Raw genomic sequence first — 18647 nt, 5'->3', positions numbered from 1 at the left:
TCTGGGAATTATTATGTAATACAAATAGGCAACCTCAAAGACTTCCTTTATCAATGTGGTCTTCTTAAGAAGATTGGAAAAATGAGATGATAGCTGTGTGATCTTCAGTTGGTCATGTAACCTCTCTGAGCCCCAAGGGTTCTCATCCACACATGGATGCGGGAGTAACCTCACGGGGCTGTGGTCAGTGTCCTGGTGCTCCATACATGTTCCTTCTAGCTGTTTACTGCCCCAGAGATAACAGCACCTTAAACTCAGGCCCGCAAACACAGAGGAAAAAATCTTCCACAGAATGTAGGGCAGGACTGATATTACTGAGTCCATTTACAGAAAGGAAACTGAGGCACAGATAGGTTAAATATTTGGCCTTGAACACAAGACAGTGGGGCACCATGAGTGCCTGAGGCTGTGGCCAGATCACCTTTAAGTACAGATATGCTCACTGTCTTGTATTCAGGCACTGCTGTCCCATCCCCAGCAAGAGGCATGAGAGGACCCCCAGGCCTCCCCCATGTCCACTGGCCTCACACCCAGGAGATGGCCCAAGACTGGCCCTAAGCCATTCACTGGTGCTCCGTCTTTCTCCGGAGCTGTCCATGCAGCCCTTGGAGGCCGGTAGTGGCATCACCCCCGTTCTGCAGATGAGAAAATGGTCACTCCAAGAGGGACAGCCTCCTGCTCAGATCTCACTGTTATCTGGTGCCAGAAGCAGGACTGAGCCTGGGGCCCATGCCCTCTCCAGGGAACAGTGTGGACCCCACCAGCTGGCTCCCTGGCTCCTTCTCAGTTCCCTTTCCCTGCCAAGTGACCAGCCCAAGGCACTTTGCTGGATTTTATCTGCGGGTCCCCTCGCTACTCAGAAGCAGAAGTCAGGCACACTCGGGGAAACAACTGGCCTCCAGAACCGAGCCCCAAGCCATCTGCTCTGACCTTCGCAGTAGAGGACCAAATTCCCCTACTTTTCCCTGGGAATGGTCACTTTCAGCTCTCACCTTCATCCTCTCCTACCTCAACTACTACGACAGCCTCCTATTTGGCCTCCCTGCTTCCAGCCTTATGCCCAAGCCGCTGCTGTTTTTCGGAACATGGATCTGATCACCATGTCAGCTTCCTCCTCATAAAACCCTCTGAGGCTCCCTGTGGCCCAACAGACAGAGTGTAAACTCCTCAGCACAGCAGTCAGGACCTGTTACAGCCTAGTAAAGGCCAAGTATCCAGGTTAGGCCAGAGGGCTCAGGAATCAGGTGCCCTGAGTTTGAATTTCATCACCAACTGTGAAACCGTGGGCAAGTGATGCCACCTCTCTGAGTCTCAGTTTCCTAAACTGTAGAATGGGGAAATGACAATACCATGATCGGGGCATCGCTGTGAAGATTTAAAAAGACAAAGCAGATAAAGCACTTTGAACACAGTAAGTGCTCAATTAATTCACTCATTCCACAAGTATTTGAGGCTCTAGTTACTATACGGCATATACTGTTCATATAGCAGTGAACAAAAGTAACAAAAATCACAGCTCTCTGGGAACTTGCATTATAATGATGGGAGGCAGACAGAAAACAAAATAAAAAAGTAAAACATGGAGCATGGGATAAATGCTATGCACTAAAGAGAAAAAAGCAGGAAGCAGAGAGAGGGTGTTGGGGTGGGTTGCAATTTTAAACAAGAAAGTACCCATGGCCAGGCCCAGTAGTCCACACCTGTAATCCCAACATTTTGGGAGACCAAGGCAGGTGGATCACTTGAGGTCGGGAGTTCAAGACCAGCCTGGCCAACTGGTGAGACCCCCATCTCTACTGAAAATACAAAACTTAGCCAAGTGTGGTGGTGTGTGCCTGTAGTCCCAGCTACTCTGGGGCTGAGGCAGGAGAATCGCTTGAACCCAGGAGGCGGAGGTTGCAGTGAGCTGAGATCACGCCATTGCATTCCACCCTGGGTGACAGAGTAAGACCCTGTCTCAAATAAATAAATAAATAAATGTGCCCATGAGAAGGTAGTATTTGAGCAGAAGTCCTGGAGGAGGCAAGGGGGCCTGCCACGGAGATAACTGGGGTAAGAGTGATCTAGGGAGAGGATGCAACCAATGCCGAGGACCAGGATTAGTTACTCACACTATTATTGTTATTCTCTTTCCAGCCTCATCCGCCTCCATCTCCTCCCCTTACACTTACTCTCCACCCGAATGAACTACTCAAGCCTCCCCAGTCCCTTCCATGCATCCATGCTTCTGGACAAGCCATGCTCTGGGCCTGAAGCCTCTCCCCTTCTGTGCTATCCAAATCCTACTCACTCTCCAAAGGCCGGCCTAAAGGCCTCCTCCTCAGGGAAGCTTTCCCTGACTTACAGTCAGTGGTTGGCTCCTTTGCATCCTTCTGCTGTAACCTGCAACTGCCTGGTTACTTGCCTGTCTCCCAGGCTGATCTGTGAGCTCTGGAAGGGCAAGGACTAACTTGCACATGGTACCCCCTAGGCCCAGCACAGTGCCTGGCACAGCAATGGCATACATGCCCTGACCACCTGGTCAATGAATGAAGGACCGAATGGTACCCAGATGGGGTCCTGGCCTCCCCACTTACAGAGCCACAGTCTGGGGACACCACCAGCAATGTGGCTGCATTAAGTGAACATTGGCCTTTTCAACACAGATACAAATCTGCAATAGGAAACAGGCTTTTAAAAAAACAACAGCACAATTTTCTTTTTTCTTTCTGCACGGCTTGTTTTTCCAGCACAGCTGCAGGGTCAACTGTCAGGAAGGCCCTCCCAGGCCTCACTCTGAGAACATGGGGCTCTGTGGCCTCCAAGGAGTCTCAGCCTCCAGCAGGAGGCAGAGATGCACCAGGCAGTTTTAGACCAGCCCTGGCACCAGGGCCACCAGTCACCTTTGAGCCAAGAACTCCATGCTCAAACCCCAATGTTAGGTAGGTGGTACCCCACTGGAGGCCCGCTGTCTCATGAGAGCTTTATAACCCCACATGATGCTTCCAAATGGGTTTGGGCTTCTCTGCCCTCACTCCAAGAAGGCATACCAAGGAGATGGCCTCAGACTGCCAGGGTTCTAATCCTGGCCACACCATTAACCCTGGGTCCCTTACCTCATTTTTCGTAGCCATAGTCTCTCAATCTGTGAAACAGAAATAATATCTACCTCGTGGAGCTGTTTTCAGTGCAGGGTATGTGACATGCTTAGAACCACAGCTGGCACACAATAAGCCCTCAAAAAACATTAGCTGCCATCATCAACATCTTCTTCTTCCTCTTCATCTTCCCCAGATCTCCTGTTCTGCAGCCCCTTCACTGAATCATATACTGTCTAGATCAGCAGGGACCTCAAGGCAATGTTGAATCTCATCCTCCTGCTTTCTTGGAATATCCTATGCTACATCCCTGGCACACAGTCCCCCTGGGCCATGGACACCAGGAAGGATGGGGAACATATCATCTGTACTCTACAAGCCAGTCATTTTGCCGGCTATGCCTAACACCTCCTTCCAGCTGGACCCACCAGCCTACAACTCAGGGAAGTGGTGTTCCCTCATCCTGTCCCCAGCCCTCAGCACACAGTGGGCCTTCTATCCATGCTCAAGGATTCAGCGGAAGGTGTTTGGTGGGCAATTCTCAAGTGCAAACCCAACAGCACACTCAAAGCAACCCTGGCAGAGTCTGACGGAAGAGCAAGGCTGCAACCAAATCATTACATCAATAAGTGGAAAATTGCTATGGATATGAGAGCTCCAAAGGAGAGGTAGGTGGGCCAAGAAAGCTATAAAGAAGGGAATTCAGACTAATCAGGGAGGGCTTCCCTGAAGAGGGGATATGAAGATGGAGGAGGAAGGATGAGGAGGCCTCATCGGGAGAGGGGGTGGAATGCAAGGTCAGGGCAGAAGGAACGGCATGAGGAAGGCCCATGTGAGGCAGAACATAACAAATGGGAGGGACAAAAGATGCTGTCCCTGTAGAGACTGGAGGGCAGCTGGATTTCTGTCATTCTCCTTACAGCAGTGGGAGTCCCTGAAGGTCTTTCAGGCAGGGGTTTATAAGCTCAGATACGCATGGCGAAAAGATCACCCTAGCTGCTTTCCATTTCAGGGTCCTCCCTCTGTGCATTAACTGCACATGCACTACTTGTCTCTCTGCCTAAAATGCCTCTCTAGTCCCTGCATCAGTCAGCACAGGCTAAGTTATGCTGCAATAACGAACAGCCCCAACAGCTCAGTAGTTTAAAACAACAAAGGTTTAGTTATCACTCATGTTGCATGTCCATCGTGGGTCACCAAGGGCTTCATGCACGGAGTGACACAGGGACTCAAGCTGGCAGCACCACCACCATCCCACCTTACTATCAGTTGCCATGCCACAGGGAAAGTGCACTGTGGAGGGTCTCACACCAGCAGTTAAATGCTGTGGCCCAGAAGTGACGTGTATCACTGTCATTTATAATTCACCAGCCAGTCATGGGGCCCCCACCCAAGCACAGGTAGAGCTCCAGTCAACCTACTGTGGAACTGGAAGAACCAGAAATAGTAACAGGAAAGCATTAAGGACCACCAGACACTCCCATCCCACTGTGTCCTTCGCTAACCTTAATTCATTCATTAGATGACAACAGCTCCAGGATTTGAGGAGGAAAGGCCAGCCTGTGTAGGAGAGATCGGGGTATGGAGTTCAGAGAGATCTAGGAGAGGATAGGAGATGAGGTCAAGGGCAGAGGCCACATCACTTGGAAGCTTTTAGGTCACTACACCAATTTGATTCTTTATCCCCAACACACTGGAAAGACTTCTAGGTGTTTGAAGCAGGAAATGGGATGCCTTACATGATCCTATTTGGAATGGATCACTCTGACTGCCATGAGGGGGAGGTTGCAGGTAGACATTAGGAGGCTCTTGCTGTTGTCCTGGGGAGAAACAGCCATGGCTTGACTACAGTACTGGGGAAGAGGGGATGGAGAGAAGTGGACGGGTTCATTTGAGAGGATAAAGTTATCTGGGTCTGGAGATGGAGTAGATTGGGGTGAGAGAGACAGAGACATCAAGGCTTCTGTCTTAAAGAGTAGTGGGACAGTGTGCTCTTGGCCAAGATCAGAGCCCTAGAGGAGGAGGTTTAGAGAGGAAGATTATGGACAGCTTTGGCCCCTGTGTGTTTGTCATGCCTATGAGACAGCCAAGAGAGCAGGCCAAGAAGGCAGTGGAATCCACAGGCAGGACGCCCGACTCCCAGCCCAGTGTTCTTTACTTCATCCTTGCCAACAACCTGGAACCAGGGAAACTCCCTGTAAGTCCAGGAGAGGACAGATCCAAATAGGAGAAATCCTACTTGACACCAAGGAGAAGAAATTGACGGAACACATCAACCCAAGAAGTCTAGACGACAGAACTGTAACTCAGGTCAAATGAGTCTGTAAGTGCAGAGGTGATGCCTATCATGACCAATCTAGGACTCCTGGGACAAGTGAGGGGAGTCCCTCATCTTTGAGAACATCACCAGGGAAGGAAACGAGACCCTGCCACCAGCTGTTCCTTGGGGCCCTGTCAGTTTGAGACTGGATGGACCACGGTGGGGTCTGTGGGGGTAATTCTGATATTCCCAGGTCAGTACTTTCTGCCGTGATTCTGGGGGAGAACACTTCTTAAACAGTATGCCAGGCCCTGGAATAGGCATTTCATCTTTGCTATCTCATTTAACTTCACAACTGCCTTGCCAGGCAGGTTTTGTTGGACTCAGGAATGGAGACACAAGGCTCAGAGAGGCCAAAGACAACGATGTGAAGTCCAAAGTCAGACAGTGACTATGAGGAGGAGGTAGAAGTCAGAGAAAGCCTTTCCATTAAACTGAATACAGCAAGAGGTCTGGGCTCTATTCCCAGAAGGGGAGGTTTCTACACGTGCCCTACAGAACTCTGCTTGTCCACCTTTCGGAGAGTCGGCGGGCAAAGACTGTGCCCTACTCCCCATCCATGACCCCACACCTCCAACAATGACCCTAGGAAAGCCCCAACCTTCCTTCCTCCCAAGAGGAAATATGGGCAAGGACCAGCTTGGGTGCTACAGGCATAATGCTCCACAGAAAACTCTTCTGTCCCCAAACCCCCAAAGTTTATAGGGTTTCCAGGTACCAAGAGCAATCTCTCATCATTGCCTCCTGGCCCCACGCACAAAGGGCTGGGTGTGTTTCCTTACAGCCACTCTAAATTATACAGCACAGCCTTTCTCCACACGAAGCAAACGTCTAGGAAAGAGGAGAGGTTTCACATCTTTCTGCCCTAAATCCCAGCCCAGCCTGGGGGTTCTAAGCCCCCATCTCCCAACTGGGCTCTAGACACACACCAGCAACTTTTCACCAGCATCGCCCAAGACATTGGTATTCTCTTTGCAGCGACTCGCCTAGGGCACACTGGCCTTGACCGGAGAGAGGTCATTGGCCGCTAAGTTTCTGCAGTTTCTGCATAGGAGAGTACCTTGGGGACTGCGAGTAGGGGGTGGAGGCTACGCTCCGGAGAGGCTTCCCGAAGAGTCTACACGGCAACTAACACTTAAAACGCATTCCAGAAACGCCCTCCGGCTTGGCCACGCTTCGCGGGCAATCGCGAACCGCGATGGAGAAGGCTTCGTCTCATCCCAAAGGACGCCTCCCACCTTCACCCCCGAGCCCCCCGCAGCAGCCCCCGGCGCGGGGCCGAGGGCGTCCGCGAGAACTAGGCCGGCGGCCCCGGCGAGCCCTCGGACGTCCGCGCCCCGCCCCGCCCGTGTCACCGCGTTCTCATTCCGAACGCTCGGCCCGGGCCGCCACTCCCATTGGTCGGCGGCCACGTCCGTCAGCGGGCGCGCCGCTCGCGGAGAGAAAAGGCTACATTGTAACAAGGCGAGGAGCGAGCGAGCTGGGAGGAAGGAGGCGGAGGGCGGCCCCCGGCTCCCGCGGCGGCGGCAGCTACCTGCCGAGGGTTCACCCACCTCGCGGCCCCGGCGGGCCGCCCCCCACCCCGCGCCCGCGCCCGCGCCGCCCGGACCCCCGCCCCGCGCCCGCACCGAGCCCCCTGGCCGCCCGCGCCCCCAGCCGCCGCTCCCGGCCCCCGCACCGGCGGCCCCCGCGCTCGCTGGCAAACTGCCGAGCGCTCTCCGAAGCCATTTTCAATGGCCACATTGGCTACCGGGGCTGACTCACCTTCCCGGGAATGCTGCGGCAGCCGCGGGGCCCGGGCGGCGAGGGCGGCCCGGCGGGCGGCTCGGCGGAGGCGGCGCGGCCCCGGCTGGCGGCCCCCGCGGCGGGAGCGGCCGCGCTGCGGGCGCGCTGGTCCCCGGCGAGGCAAAGTTTCAGCGCCAGCCTCGGCGCGGCGGCGGCGGCGACTCGCTGCTGCTCTCCTCCCCTGCTTTGACCACCATCTTATTAGTACAGGAAATGACATGGAAAACGGAAGAAAGCGGCGTTTGGGGCAGACGCGGACCCCCCAATTCAGGGGCCGGAGCCGGGACTCACCAGCCGCGTCCCGACCCGGCCCCGGAGAAAACTCCCGGGGCCCCTTCGGCCCGCGCCCTGCCCGGAGGGGGGAACCCGGCTCCCCAAACCCAAAGGGAGAGGGAGCGTTTTATAATCCAGCCCGTGGAGAAATCGAGAAAAAAATAGATGAAAAAAAGAAAAGGTTAAGAGAGAACTTTCGAACTGGGATACTTTTTTGGGGTCGGAAGTAAAAGTTCTCAAATTTTAAAAAAGTCATTGCGAGGGGGGCTCCCAGGCTCTCCCGGCCCCGTGGCTGTCCATGTGGAACCAAATAGTCGGGGGGAGTCGACGTGTTTGGATTTTTAACCCTTTCAGGGCTCCGCGGCTGGCCCCCTCCCAGTCCCATTTAACCCTTTGAATGCTCAGCAGTTTGGAGATACAAACTGAAGTTGCGAAACGCAGGCGTCCCGCGAAGGCTGAGGGTGAGGGGCTTGGGGTTCCTTAAAAATATTAACTCTTTATGTGGGGTTGCGGTTTTGAAGTCACGAATCGCACATGTTCTTGAAGTCAAAATATGTTACAGAGGGAGAGAGATTCTGAGAACTGGAGGGGCTCGTCCCTGGCTGGCTTGGAAAAGATGTTTAAGCGGCATTCACTTGCTCGATTCCTCAGTTCCTCCATCTGTGAAATGGGATTCGACATCACAGAGAGGGGATGAAGAGGGAAAGACGGAGCCGGAGTTGGAATTGTCACAGAGTGCTTGAGTGCTTGACATGCTTTCCTGAGGGCCTGGAAAACTGACAGGTTGTGATGGGGCTGGAAGCCTTGGAGGAGGGCAAGGGACACTGCAGGGTGGCGTAACCAAGACAACCATTCCCCAATCAACCCCTTTTTCGTGGCGTCCTCTACAAGTCCTGTGGCCCAATGGCGACGTCTCTCCTACCAAGGGAGGATGCGCTGTGTCAGGCTCCAAAATTGGGGCAGTAAACCCCAGTTGGTGATTCCCAGGAAGTCGCCTGGGCGAGGCGCTGTCCAATGCTTCCCCCAAACATCCACGAAGCCCTGCCAGAGTTGCCCAGGCGGCCCCCAGAGGGTACTATCCCAGGGAAGCCTCTTCCCAAGGCGGAAGGAGTTCCCTGTCAACCTTGCTGCTGGCGATCCGCAGATAGGCGTTCATGGTCAGATGGGTGTTCATGGCTTTTGGAATCTAGGTGTGGAGCTGGAGGCGGTGGGGTGATGAGGGAGGGAGCACTGTGGGTACCACATCATTTATTTCCCTTGACTCTGGCGTCACAAACACAGCTTCTTGGAATCTCATGCCTGTTACTGGCTGTGTGATCTGGAGCAAGTGGCTTCACCTCTCTGAGCCTTTATTTCCCACATCTGCAAAGTGGTGCACAGTAATACCCACGTTCCTGGCTCTGTGTAAGGAGCCATCAGAGTGTATTTAAAGGGCCCAGCACCCAGCTGCTCACAGTAGATGCTCAAGAGACAGTAACAACCCTATCATTATATGAGGTTCGATGCAACTGTAAGTTTCCTGAGTATCTCTCTGCTTGGTGCCAGGCAGAGTATCGGGTACTGGAGGACGGGGGGTGGGGGGAGGGGTTCCACGATTAGAATGACAGGATCCTTCAGGGAGGTCTTGGTCTGCCCAAGAGATGAAGGCACTCGCAGATAACTTCAATTAATTCAGAACTGAATGCACCTCCAGTTGCACTGAGCATGGTTTTGGATGCCAAGTGCCTGGCTGGGAAAAGAGCACTGAGGAAGGAGCCACTTGTTGTTCCTTTTGAGGAGAAAGATTCACCAAGGAAGTGATGTCAGAGGCAGGCCTGGAATTTCCACCAGTGGTAGGATGGCATTGCCAGGAAGGCAAAGAGCAGAAGCAAAGACCTCGAGGCGTCAACGTACGCAGGGTGTTGGACATGTGTCCTACAGTGACTGGGGTAGAGGGTGAGGCAGAGATATCGGAGATGAGGGCAAAAAGAAAAGTAGATAAAGGAGGGGTGTGATCCCAGCCTCCAGAGAGCAAAAAGATCTTTAAGAGAATGAGCTGGCAAGTTGAAAGTGAGGTAAGGTGGGAATTTCTTGTGGCATTGGTTTTCTATTTAAATCTCCCCATCCATTTCTAGCCTGGCTTCCTTTGCCAGGAAGCCATAGGTCCTCAGCTGCATCTGTAGGGTGTGACTGGGTCCTCAGGCGTTGCAGGCTGGGGAGTCAGCGCTTCAGGCGTCACACTGGGACTTGTCCAGGGGCTGTGGGGAGCAGAGAGATAAGGTGTGATCCAGAGACCCAGGTCTGAGTCCCAGGCTGTCGCCTGAAGCATTTGACTTGTCCTGTCTGGGGGCCAGTGTTTTCCTGCATGGCATGAGGAGTTGGGACCAGGGGTTGTATATTTTGCCCTCAAGAAGCTGCCCTTGTAGCTACACAGTCAAGGCCAAGGCACAGGAAGGAATCTGAAACAAGGCTGGGGGAATTGTTGGAAACATCTCAGAAGGGAAGCCCCAGGCAGTTGGAGGGTTGACACATGTGCTCTGGGTCAATGTGGGCAAAAAGTCCCAAACCCTGACTGTGATCACCACGGACAAGCAGTCTAGCCAAAGCACGTCTTGTGAGGCAGCGCCTCAGTTTCCCTCTGTGGGCTGAGTTGGGCCTGAAACTCAGAAGTAGGGATGAGATGAGAGCTCCACTGGCATTTCCTGAGAACTTAAGGGAAGGGGAAGGAGAAGAGGATTGAACCGAATAGGACATATGGTACACACCTTCTGGGGTATTACCATCTATAAATAATCTCGATAATCCAAGACGGATGTTATCATCACTATTTTTTGCAGACAGAGAAACCATGTTCAGAGAGGTTAAGAGACTTGCCCAAGGTCACACAGCTAGTTTGAGGCAGAGTGAGATTCAAACCTAGGTCTGTCTGACTCCATTGCTCAGTGTCATCTGCTCTTGGTCATTTCTGGCTCATTGTCCTTTTCCATAATGCAGCTTTTCAGCCTAATGGGTGGTGAAATATTTCTTTAATTTCTGCCTTGAGCGTATCTCACAAAAAGGAGCTGACCAGAACTTTGTGATTCAAGGCCAGGTACACTATGACCTCTTCTTGCAAAAAATGTACTAACAATCCCAGTCACCCCCAGGTCCCTGTGAAGGCTACTGAGATGCTCTAAATGAATAGAGTTCACCTCTTTAGAAGGAAAAGTCCACCTGAGGCCTTCCCTCCACCCCCTACTAATAATAATGACACCAAGCAAAATACTTCCTGTTAGCTCCAAGGTAAATGCCCCCTGGATTCTAGAAGGAAGAGTCACTGGGGATTCACTTCCACATTTGTTGTAAAACAAGGACATTGTTTATTGCACATATGACCTTTCCTAAAAGCACAAGGGCAAAATTTCAATAAGGATTTAGTGCCTGGAAAAAACTAAGACTGAAACACACTGCATCTTCGCCAAGGAACTGGCAAGCATCTTCCTTGCTAATAAGAAGAGCTCCGTAACTGATCAGCCTTCCCTTCTTGCACGGGTTGCCAGGAAGCTCAGAGCCAAATTCCACCTTCACTTCTAACAGCTTTGGCAGTTGCATCCTTATTACTGCTTTACTACTTCTAATCCTACTGGCTCAGCCTTGTTTTCTCTGCCTTTTATTAAAGATGTTCACCTTTTTAATGGTAAGAGATAAATGCTTTAAATAAATCCACATTTGGAAGAGCTGCTGAAGGGACCTGGATTCCACAGGCCTCATGTTAAGCCAGGCACAGTTCTGTTCTGGTCTTGTCCATTCGCCCAACAGCTGAGGGATCCCTCTCTTGGAAGGAAGGAGGGACTGGCTTAAGCCCAAGGAATTGCTCATCCAGCTGCTGACAGTGGCTAAGATCAAAATGCCTTGGGTCAGATCATCGTTGCCATTTTTTGCTCTACTGACAAGCAGCTTGCCTTGCTCCTACCAGCTCCCTGGGAGGCCCAAACCACTATCCCCTACCTGTGCTCCAGAAAATCTCCCCCATTAGTCCCTCTTGTTGAGGCATGGAAAGGTGGGGAGGTATGGGAATAGTGGCGTGGGAGTGAGGGGGCAGCCCTAGATCATGAGGACAGGGAAGGCATCTCTGAGGAGGTGGCATTTCAGTGGGGGTCTTGCTAGATACAAAGGAGCCAGCCCCACCAAGGGTTGAGTAGCAGAATTCCTGGGCAGGGGACACAGCCAGTGCAAAGGCCCTGAGCAGGATGGAATTGTCTTGTTCTATGAAGTGGCAGAAGGCTAGTGTGCCCAGGGTGCAGTGTGGCAAGAAGGACAAGAAGCAGATGTGGGGAGAAGTGGGTGGGATCTCTGCCAGGGTTTTCCAGTTTGGATATCTTTGAAGTGCAGTGGAAGCCACTGGTAATTTTAAGCTGGGGAGACCCAGAACTTGATTTGTTTTCCTGAGATCACCTTGGTTGCCATCTGGAGTCCCAGTGAGTTTGTAGGCATGCTCATAAACCATCTCATTGAATTATCTTTGAATTCTAGATGAGATTGAAGCAAACATGTGTCTTTTTTTCTGGCTTCCCAGCATCTGATTCCCCTTCCAGTGGCTGGAGAACATCCCACCTTCTGAGTCTTGGGGAGAAGTAGAGTGTGCCCTTTCCCTGCCCACTGGAGAAGCTGAAACAACAAAAACTCCCTTCCCCGGCCTCCCTGCAGGTAAGGCACTGGTCCATGACCCAGGCTGTCAATCAGATGCATCTTACTGACTTTGAATTGGGAGCTAGAGATAATAGAAGCATGGACCATGGATAGTCCTTTCAGGCATGGGTGGGGTGCAGTGCAGTCAGTTCTCAGGGGCGGTAATGTCAGTGGCTGGGTCCAACAGAGCTGGGGGCTAGGGCTGGCGGTGCAGGCTCTGGCATCCGTTGGTCAGGTTGGGGAGCAATGTCTACCACATCAGGTCTCTAGTATGATCTTGGCTGTGGCTCTGGCTGTGTGCACCCCACACCTGTTTCTCCAGCCTTCCAGAGGATCATGAGCTACCTGAAATCCTTTCACTGTGTTCCTTTTCAATTTACAAGTTGTCTATTGCTGCATAACCAATAGCCCGAAACTTAGCAGCTGAAGACAGTACGCATTTATTATCACACAGTTTCTGACAGGCCAGGAAAGCCACAGCCCTTTATAAACTAATTTCAGAAGTCACATGCCATCACTGCTGCCATATTCTGTGGTCACACAGACCGACCCTGGTACAGTGTGGGAGAGGACTACACGAGGGTGCAGCCACCAGGAGGAGGGATCCTTGGTGGTCACCTTGGAGGCTGGTGACCAAAATCAGCCAGAGCAATTTCTGTTGCTTGCAACATTAAAACCAAGACTTTATGGAGCTTGTAGATGATCATGCAGTTATTCACCAAAATTTCTTAACAGCGTGTCTAGCCAGGAGAATAGGCAAAGGAAACCCCCAGATATCAGCTGAGAGCCAGCGGTAGAGCTTGCCTTGTTAGACAGGACCTTGGCAGACTGGTAAAATCAAAGAGGTTGAAATCACTGATTGGAATACAAGTTGTGGAGTACTGTTTCCAAACTTGAGACTCTGGGCAACTCTCTCCATTTTGGAAGACCTCAATGGTGTTCGGTATTGGAATTGATGGTTTCTACAGCACTCTCTCAGTCTCCTTGTCTGTAAATAGGGCTGGGAATGTTGGATTCAATCATCATGCAAGAGATGAAGTACGTTCTCAGTCTTATAGAGGGATGCTAGAGAAAGGGATGGGGACTGGGGCATTAGAGAGGCTGTTTTTTTTTGTCCCAGGAGACTCCAGGATGACTCCTGAATGCCACACACTCCTAAACCTGAGAGACCTTCATGCAGATTGGGGAGCAGCTTTAGGACTGCTGGGTGGAGCCACAATGAGACAGATAAGCTCCAGGAAAAGCCACCCAACAAATAAAGGGGCTGCCACTGCAAGTGGTGAGCTTCGTGTTACTGGAGGTGTGTAAGCCAAGGTTGGGGGCTCTTCTGAAGATAATTTATGCCCAGGTAGATGTTATGTTTAATGATCTCCAAAGTCCCACCATAGGGGAATATTCTTGATTCCAGAAATAGTGCAGCCACATTGCTGGTGGGGACCACTGTCATGAAAGAATAGGGCTCTGGGCCAGGAGCCAAGAGATGTGGGTTCTAGTCCCACCCCTGTTATTTGACTCCTGGGGGACTACGGTCAGATCCTGTATCTGCTCAGAGCCTCAGTGGTTTTCTCTCAATTTGTAAAGTGAGGGACCAGTTTCCACATGTCAATCCATATAGCCACCCTTGTCAGAGAACATTCCCCTCGTCCTTGAGAAGATGAAAACCATAAAGCAATGTAGCATTATTTTCATAAAGCTAAAGCTATTCAATTTAAAGAATGATCTTCATTTTGAGATTATATATTTCCTACTATTTTTGGTGTTCAAATGTCCTTTTTCTTTTATGCAAGGGTAATAATAGCATGTGTAGAAGATGAAAATGGTGTTATTGTTTTTCTGAGGGACCCTACTTGGCAAAATAAAAGGTTGACAAACCTACAGTAGTTCCTCCAGTTATGAAATTAAGAAATGTAGGAATCACTGGGCTTAATGATTCCAGATAACCTTCAACATTCTCTCTCTCTCTTTCCCTGAACTCATCCCTCCATTTCTAAAACACTGATTGACACATCAGACAAGAGAGCCACTAAGATGAGTGAGACACCTACAGTACCTTCCTATGTGAAGCTCAGAGTATCCCAAGGAAGACCAGCATATAGGCACATAAATGAATGGATATTTAGGTTAGATCACATTTTTTATCATAAAAATACGGCAGTACACATCCTTAGTTGTATCTTTTGTTTGCTTCTCTGGTTATTCCCTTAAGATAAGTTCCCAAAATGAAATTTCAGGGTCAAAGGGTATGCCCTGCTTTACATCCTAAAAACTTTTTTTTTTTTTGAGATGGAGTCTCGCCCTGTCATCCAGGCTGGAGTGCAGTGGTGCAATCTCTGCTCACTGCAACCTCCGCCTCCTGGGTTCAAACGATTCTCCTGCCTCAGCCTCCCAAGTAGCTGGGATTAGAGGAGCCTGCCACCATGCCCAGCTAATTTTTGTATTTTTAGTAGAGACAGGGTTTCACCATGTTGGCCAGGCTGGTCTCGAACTCCTGACCTCATGATCCATCTGCCTCGGCCTCCCAAAGTGCTGGAATTACAGGCGTGAGCCACTGCATAAAACATTTTGCCCAGTTGTCCTAAAACATTTTGCCTAGTTGTCCTGCAAAGTGATTGTGCCCGTGTCAGTTCTCATTGATTTTGTATGAGCCTGCTTGTTTCCCCGACACCCTTATGCTGGACACCATAAGACATCAATCTGCTTAATCTTCAGTGGTTTGCAATGCAACTGATGTATCTCATTGTTGTTTTAAATTATATGACACCACTAGCAAGATGAGCTTGTTTTAATATGTTTACTCATCTTTCATGCTTTTGCAAATTGCTTATGTCCTTTGTCCTTTTAAAATTGGGGCCCTTGTTTTTCTTATTGATTTAGAAATGTAGTTTACATATTAAGGATAGCAAAACGGTTTGTTTGAAATATGTAATGCAGTTTTCTCAATGCAAGCAATTTTTGTAACTTTATTTATGATGTCTTTTGCTGTATGGAAATTTAGATGTTTTCTGTTTTTCCCTTATAGTTTTGTGAACATAGTTAGAAAGGCCTTCTTCAGTAAATTGTTAAAAAAAAAAAATCTTAGATTTTCTTCTGATTGCCTTTTTGTTTGTTTGTTTAAATATCTGACACAGCTGGAATTTACTTTGGTGTAGAGTATAGCATAGGGATGTGACTTTATGTTTTCCTTAGTGGAAAGTTGCCCCAACACCAATTATAGAATAATCCATCTATTCCTCATTCTTTTGTAGTGCCATCTGTATCATGCACTAAATTTATCTATTTTTGAGACAGAGTCTCGCTCTGTCACCCAGGCCGGAGTTCAGTGGCATGGTCATGGCTCCCTGCAGCCTCAACTTCTTAGGCTCAAGCGATCCTTCCACCTCAGTCTCCTAAGTAGCTGGGACTACAGGCACATGCTGCCATGCCTGTCTAATTTCTAAAAGTTTTTTGTAGAGATGGGGTCTCACTATGTTCCCCAGCTGGTCTTGCACTCCTGAGTGTAAATGATCCTCCCTCCTCGGCTGCCCAAGGTCCTAGGATTATAGGCGGGAGCACCACACCCAACCTCCTTCCGTTATTTTGAATGAATGCAATGTTTTCTCTTCTCTAAGAATCTCTTTTTTTCCTTCTGTTCTCTGTATTACCTGCTTCTTCAAGTTTTTCCCCCCTGTTCATTGGGCTCCCTTTCAGGCAGTGGCTTTCTTCAAATATCTGGTGATCCTTGGCTGCGTTTTCATTCTTGAGAGCAAGTTACTCAACAAGCTTGGTACACCCAGGCGGATGGGATTCACAGACTGAATGCTTTACTGGAGGGTGAAGCTGTGTTTTCCCTGTGTGGTGTAGGTCTTGCCTGCTTTTACAAAGAATGACCCTCCACTTTCTCACGTGTGTGTGTGTGTGTGTGTGTGTGTGTGTGCGCAGAGGGAGGACACAAGGGTTGAGTCATAAGTCTAGTCCTGCTCTGACTTCAAGGTAATGCTGGGTCAGAAGGGATCTCTAATTTTGGACCTGAGTGGGGAAGGAACTGGAGGGCTCAAACTGCTCCTTACCCATCTGTTTGCTTGCTTGCTTTCTCTCTTTCTTTACAGGTCTTACTCTGTCACCCAGGCTGGATTGGAGTTCAGTTGCACCATCTCAGCTCACTGTAACCTTGCTGGGTTCAAGCAGTACTCCCACCTCAGCCTCCTGGGTAGCCAGGGCTACAGATGCACGCCACCATGCCCAGCTAATTTTATTTTTTTGTAGAGACGAGGTCTCGCCATGTTGCCCAGGTTGGTCTGGAACTCTTGGGCTCAAGCAATTCTCCTGCCTTGGCCTCCCAAAGTGTTGAGATTACAGGCATGAGCCACCACACCCAGCATCCCATCTGTGTTTTGTTTTCTTTTTATCTTTTTCTTTTTTTTTTTTTTTTTTGAGACGGAGTCTCTGTCACTCAGGCTGGAGTGCAGTGCTGCGATCTCAGCTCACCGCAACCTCCGCCTCCCAGATTAATTCTCCTGCCTCAGCCTCCCGAGTAGCTGGGGTTACAGGCGTGTGCCACCACACCTGGCTAATTTTTATATTTTTAGTAGAGATGGGGTTTCACCATGTTGGCCAGGCTGGTCTCAAATTCCTGACCTCAAGTGATCTGCCTGCCTCGGCCCCATCTGTGTTTGTTTGTTTGTTTGTTTGTTTTTGAGACAGAGTCTCACTCCCTCACCCAGGCTGAAGTGCAGTGGTGCGATCTCAGCTCACTGCAACCTCTGCCTCCCAGGTTCAAGCAATTCTCCAGCCTCAGCATCCCGAGTAGCTGGAATTACAGGTGTCTGCCACCACACCCAGCTAATTTTTTTTTCTTTTTTTGTATTTTTAGTAGAGATGGGGGTGTCACCATGTTGCCCAGGCTGGTCTTGAACTCCTGACCTCAAGTGATCCACCCGCCTTGGCCTCCCAAAGTGCTGGGATTACAGGCAGGAGCCGCTGTGCCCGGCCCCCATCTGTTTTTGATTCAGCACTTTCCCACCCTCCTCAGTGCCTGGTGAAAACAGATTAGAAGTCTCTCTATGACCATCGCTCTAGGAAAGGACTATGGTGGTCCACAGGCACAGCAAGGGAACTGCCTTGGGTGGGGTTGGGATGGGCAATCTGGGGGTCTCAGTGCTTCTTGAATAAGGCTTGAAAAATGATCCTTCTATTTTCAGCAGCAGCCCTCCCCTCGGCCTTCTAAGGGACCTGGTTCTTGCCGTTCCTAAGCCTTTCCTGTGATTCCTGGTGGGCAAATTGGCTTTCTGCGTTCCAGCGCCCCGCTTTGGGTACTCAGATTTGATTCCATCTTCTCTGCTAAGGCGGCCCTTCCTCCAGCTGTCTTCCACCTGCCTGTGTTGCAATCTGGTAATACTTTAGATGCCTCCTCGTTTTATGCAAGGTGGATTTTGTGTTGTGTTTTTTGTTCTGCTTGTTCCAGGATGGTTTTTCAAGAGGAGAAGGAGGTGGACACCTTTTCACTTCACCTTGGCTTACTAGGCACACATTAATTTTAAAATGGGAATTCTGTCCTGTTGTCACTCTGTTATCATTTCAGGTAACATTTAAAATAAAAATGGAAACATTTTCTCTTCTTCCCCTTCAAAATCCATTGGAACTTTTAAAAACTAGATATTATGTTTTGAAACAATTTTAGGTTTACAGAAAAATGGCAAAGCTATTACAAAGAGTTCTCATATACCCTGTACCCAGTTCCCCCTATTACTAACACCTTCCATTAGTAAGTACAATATATTGGCTATAAGTAATGAACCAAAATCCTACATTAAGTTCATAGATTGTCTGATTTCCTTAGCTTTTTACTTAAAGTACTTTTTTCCGTTCCAGGATCTGATCCACATTATATTTACTCATCCTGTTTTCTTAGGCCCCTCTTGGCTGGGACAGTTTCTCATACTTCCCTTGTTTTTGATAGCTCATTTTCGAGGCGTCCTGGGCAGGCCTTTTGTGGAAGAATCCTCTATTGTAGTTTGTCTGATATTTTTCTCATCGTTAGACTCAGGTTATGGGTTTTGGAGAGGAAGCCACTGGGATTTTGATGGGAATGCCATTAAATTTATAGGTTAATTTGAGGAGAATTGATATTCTCATAATATTGAGTTTTCCTTCAGGGACCTGGTGCATTTTTCCATCGTATTTAAGTCTTTTTTTATGATCTCCAGTGAAGTTTTATAGTTTGCTTCTTATAAACCTAACATATTTCTGTTTAGGTTTATTTCTAGGTATGTGATAGTTTTTGCTGCTATTGTGAGTAGGATCTTTTTCAACTACATTTATTTTCTAGATTGTCCTTGCTGTTGGAAAGCTAGGATTTGGAAAGCTATTGATTTTTATAAATGTATATTCTGACCAGCTATCTTACTAAATTCACATATTGTTTTCATTAGTTCTGAGCTGATTCTCTGGGACTTTTTTGATAGACAAGAGAGTATCTCATGCAAATAATTACTTTGTGCCTTCCTTTTAAAAAATATTTATGAATCTTAGTTAATTTTCTTATATTATTGCATTAGCTAGAAGCTCCA

General features: G+C 49.4%; 1 protein-coding gene across 2 annotated transcripts in view; it reads right to left on the bottom strand.

Annotated features, from left to right (window-relative positions):
- PRDM11 (PR/SET domain 11) overlaps positions 1 to 7238 on the bottom strand; it is an 88148-nt gene extending 80910 nt beyond the window's left edge. For both annotated transcript variants that reach the window (XM_030829398.1, XM_030829399.1), the window contains exon 1: positions 7162 to 7238. The gene's annotated coding sequence lies outside the window, so the exon portion shown is untranslated. The remainder of the gene's footprint in view (positions 1 to 7161) is intronic.
- Between the last annotated feature and the right edge of the window lie 11409 nt (positions 7239 to 18647).

Source organism: Nomascus leucogenys, chromosome 15 (genome assembly GCF_006542625.1).
Source record: "Nomascus leucogenys isolate Asia chromosome 15, Asia_NLE_v1, whole genome shotgun sequence".
Classification (NCBI taxonomy): Eukaryota; Metazoa; Chordata; class Mammalia; order Primates; family Hylobatidae; genus Nomascus; species Nomascus leucogenys.
The sequence above is the reverse complement of the archived record's forward strand: the minus strand, read 5'-3'. Positions and strand labels throughout refer to the sequence as shown.